Raw genomic sequence first — 5,070 nt, forward strand, 5'->3', positions numbered from 1 at the left:
GTGAGCAGGCAACAAAAACACCGAAGGTTGCTGCTGATCTGGGCCGTCCGATCATGGGATACTACGGATAACTGGTCGGATCTGAATGTACATTTAGGATTGGGCAGAATACTAACGTGGGAAAACAAACAAAGAGTGTGTGTGATACCATCCGTGTGGCCTCGGTGTTTCTTTCTCACGTGGGCTTCTCCAAATGAGCAGGCAACAAAACACCAAAGGCCGCCGTGATCTGGGCCGTCCGATCATGGGATATTGTCGGTGTCAAAACTGACGGATCTCGGGTAGGGGGTCCCGAACTATGGATCTTGGATAGATGAGGAACAATAGACGTGGGACATGATATTTATCCAAGTTCGGGCTCTCCCTAAGAGGTAAAAGCCTACGTCATGCTTGATTATATTGCTTGTGTATAAGGGGGTTGCAGAGTAGATCTACCATGAGATCAGAGGAACTAAACCCTAACTAGTAGGATTGCAATGGTTCTTCTAGTCTGTACGGACTAAACCTTCTGGTTTATATAGACACCAGGGAACTATGGTTTACATATAATCGTTTAGATAGAGGGGAACATCGGATCTTCCATCTTGACTTTGGAGCACACACCAAGGCATAAAGGTCTTCGGACCGGACACAATGCGGCCCAACAGTCCGGCCCATGTAAGACAGGTCGGCCACCCGAGAACCCCCTAGTTCAGGACTCCCTCAACCTATACTTACCTACTCCCTACTATAACATACTTATTCATTTTAAACGTATCTATCCAACGGTTTACATCGCTCAGATGTTTAGTGTTAAATATGTTTAGCACCACTCACTAACTAATATCATGCGTAATGTTGAAGTCAATATTAACCAAGTAATTATGTCCTACCTAATATTAATATGTAATTTATATTTTACATAATGTTAATGTGCAATACAATCAATATCTTATATATTATTAACATGCATTGCACATACACAATTATACCGGTACATAAAAGCAATTTTTTCCCACCACCTCTTCGCCCCTCCTCCAACTCTCCACAATTTTTTGCCGGTTTCCGTCCTTCTGGTTTCATCGAACCAATCTTTGGTAACTCAGTAAATCAGATCAACGTATGGTGTAGCACTAAATTCATGATTCATAATAACCAGATCAACACATTCACATAACTAAAAATGTTTCGTATAATTCAAAATAATGTTATTTTAAAAAATGTTCATGTATTTCAAAAATATGTTCATTAATTTTTAATTACATTGTAAAGAATGGCCATGAAGTTCAAAAAAAGTTTGTACCATTAAAAATTGTTTCAACCTGTGTTTGAAAAAAAATGTTTAACACACATTCTAAATAAGTTCAGAGCATGTGTTTGAAAAAAATATATTAATCATGTATTTGAAAAAAATTAATGTATATAAAAATATGTTCCAGATGTATATGAAAAATGTACAATGTGTAAAAAAGACAGACATCATAATATATTTTAAAAATATTGAACATGTATAATTATTTTCCTAATGTGTCAAAAAAATTATGTTCATTGAAATATTATGCATACGATGAGAAGAAAGAAAATCATAGAAATAATGTCCAAAGACAATTGAAGGCAGAAACAAAGAAAATCATAGAAATAAAAGAAAAGTCAATAAGCAAAAACAAAAGAAAACCGCTTGACACACTGAAAAAACAGATAAACAAAAGCACAAGAAAATATTACTCGCATCTATCTAGAATATTGGGCGGACCCAATAGCATGGTGCTACAGACAAGATATATTTGGATCAGTAAGTGCGATACATAGCTCCCGTAGAGTTGTTGGTGTAGTAGCTTGAGCCACTCCCGAACGGGCACAGCGAGACAGGGGGCCGCTCGCGTCGGGGCCAGCCCCAGACGGGCCGGCCCAGCCACGCGGGAGCCACGGCCTGTTTTTTCTTCTGTTATCTGTTCTCATTTTTTGTCATTTTATAATTTTTTCATACTTTAAAATATTTTTTCATACTTTAATATATATATGTGTGTGTGCGTGTACATATTATAAAAACACTCTTCGAAATCACATTTGAAAAATTTCAAATAAATATTAAAAAATGTTGAAGAAGAATGTAAAAAATGTTGAAAAAATGTTTGAAAAATGTTGAATAAGTATTTAAAAATGTTGAAAAAGTATTTTAAAAATGTTGAAAAAGTATTTGAAAAATGTTGAAAAAGTATTTGAAAATGTTGCACAAGTATATGAAAAAGGTTAAAAAATTATTTAAAAATGTTGAACAAGAATTTGAAAAATGTCGAACAAGTATTTGAAAAAAGTTCATGAATTTGATACATCTAGCTTTTGAACAAGTATTTGAATTTTTTTTCAAAAATGTTGAACATCTAGACGGGCCACGGCCTAAATCTTTGATCGCTAGCAATACCAATTCTCCACCTACATCTAGCTTTGACTGTTCGCGATTTCTACACGGGTATGGGTCGACTTATTTTTTATTTCGGTCATTTTCTATTGAAAATGAATTTTCATTTTTTTACCAATCATTAATTTGTAGAAAGTTTTGATAATTTGTAAACAGATCATGACTTTTAAGATTGTTGGCAATTTATTTAAAAAAATCATGATTTGAAAAAAATAGTGAACTTGAAAAAAGTTTATGAATTAGAAAAAGGTTCATGAATTTAGAATTAACTTGTGAGTTTGAAAAAAGTTTGTGAATTCGAATAAAATTCATGATTTTGAAAAAATATGAACTCAAAAAGTTAGTGAAATTTGAAAAAGTTCATGAATTTGAGAAAAGTTTATGTGCTCAAAATTCACAATTCAATAAAGTTCATGAAAGTTTGTTTTTAAAGAAACTGAATATTTGAAAAAAGTTTGTAAATTTTGGACAAAGCTCACAAATTTGAAAGAAGCTCGCAAATTTTGAGAAAGTTCAAGAATTGGAAAAGTTAAATTATTTGTAGAAAGTTCACGAATTTAAAAAAAGTTCACAAAAAATAAAGTAAAAGTCGTAATTAGGGAAAAAATTCACAAAGTTTGGAAAAGGTAAATTTGAAAAAGTCCACGAATTTCATAAAACAAAAAAGAAAACAAAAAAAAAACGGGACAAAAACCAAGTGAAAACCAGTATAAATCAAAAAACTAAAACACATAAAAAACTGGTTGGGAAGTTTCTGGAAGCTTTTCATGAACGAAGGGGCTTCTGAAAACCGAAACAAAGCTTGTTCATCTCAAAGTGGAACCAGAGCTGGAGGGGGTGGATTGCCAACAACTATTGTTCTCTCCTCTTTAGATGCATCGAGGAACCAAGAACCCACCACGATGTCAGAAAACCACTATAATACTTTCAAATTGGTTGCACCAGATATATATAGTTCTAGTTGTTTTATAATTGATCTGATGGGAAGAGAAAATATATTATATAGTACACAGTAAGAAACTATGTCATCAGTGACCACAACAGATCCATCCATGCTTGTTAGCCATAGTCTCCATCTCATTTAACTCATTAACAATATCTCAAATGCTTGGCCTTTTGTAGGACAGTGGTCCTTTATGTTCAACGCGATCATGAGAGTCTTAATCTGTAGTTCACTTGGGCGAACACGCTACCTAATCCAACATGTGAGAAGTTGGACAAAGTGCTTGCAAGTGTTGAATGGGAACATAAATACCTACTTGTATTGGTGCACGTGATGCAGAGGGCAATCTCAGACCATACACCCTTGTTGGTGGACTCGGGCGAAGCAACACATATGGGCAGTAAAATTATTTCTTTCGAACTAAGCTGGTTAAAAACGAGAATTTCTTAGAGATTGTCGCAAGAGAATGGGCTAAGCCTGTTACTGGTCGATTCAGCATTGAACGCTGGCAAAACAAAATTAGACATCTGCGACAATTTTTTTGAGGGGTTGGGCCAGAAACGAAAGCGGGATATATAAACAAGAAAAATAAAGGCTTATCCATTTGATTGAAGCATTGGACTTGAGAGCGGAAACAAACCTGCTTGATGCGACAGAGCATGCCGCAAAGTCCAAAGCCGAGTTGAAACTACGCGCTCTTCTTAGAGAAGAAGTAATGAAATGGGCCTTGCGTGCTAAGGTTCTTAAAGTTGTCCAAAGGGATGATAATACTCAATTTTTTCATATGATTGCAAATGGCAAACATAGGAAAAAGAAAATCATACAACTCGAGCAGGATGAAGGAACGGTGGTGGGACATGAGAATCTAAAGTTATATATTTCCAATTATTAGAAGCAACTCTTTGGGCCGCCGGGAGACAATGCGGTGTCCCTGGATGAGCTTGTAGTCGGGACATACCTCAGCTTCGGTCAGATGAAAATGAGATTTTATCTGCACCTTTTATAGAGAAAGAGGTTTTTGATGCGATTTCTCAGATGAAGCCGAATAAAGCACCGGGACCAGATGGGTTTATGGCGGTATTCTATAAGAAATGTTGGCATATTGTGAAGGATGACCTTATGCCTATGTTTAATGACTTTTTTTAATGGCCATCTACAACTATTCTATCTTAACTTTGGTAATATAACGTTGTTGCCAAAGAAAGAGGAAGCAATTCAAATAGAGCAATTTAGGCCAATATGTCTTTTGAATGTGAGTTTCAAAATACTCATGAAAGTAGCCACAAATAGATTGACACGGATTGCCCATTCGGTGGTACAACCGAGTCAGACTACTTTCATGCCTGGAAGACATATCCTAGAAGGGGTTGTTGTCTTACATGAAACTTTACATGAAATCCATTCAAAGAAACTAGATGGGGTGATCTTCAGGGTGGATTTTGAGAAGGCATATGATAAGGTCAAGTGGCCATACCTACAATAGGCCATGTGCATGAAGGGTTTTGATGGGGCACAGAGGAATCAGGTAGATTCCTTTGACCAAATAGATAGTGTCGGGATTAAGGTGAATGATGACATCGGTCATTATTTCCAGACGCATAAGGGCCTAAGACAAGTAGACCCGATGTGCCCTATCCTATTCAACATTGTGGCAGCCATGTTGACCGTGCTTATAGGTTGGGCCAAGGAGAAAGGCCTAGTAGGTGGTCTTGTTCCCCATTTGGTGGAT

The sequence above is a fragment of the Triticum aestivum genome, chromosome 1B (assembly GCF_018294505.1).
Source record: "Triticum aestivum cultivar Chinese Spring chromosome 1B, IWGSC CS RefSeq v2.1, whole genome shotgun sequence".
NCBI classification, from domain to species: Eukaryota; Viridiplantae; Streptophyta; class Magnoliopsida; order Poales; family Poaceae; genus Triticum; species Triticum aestivum.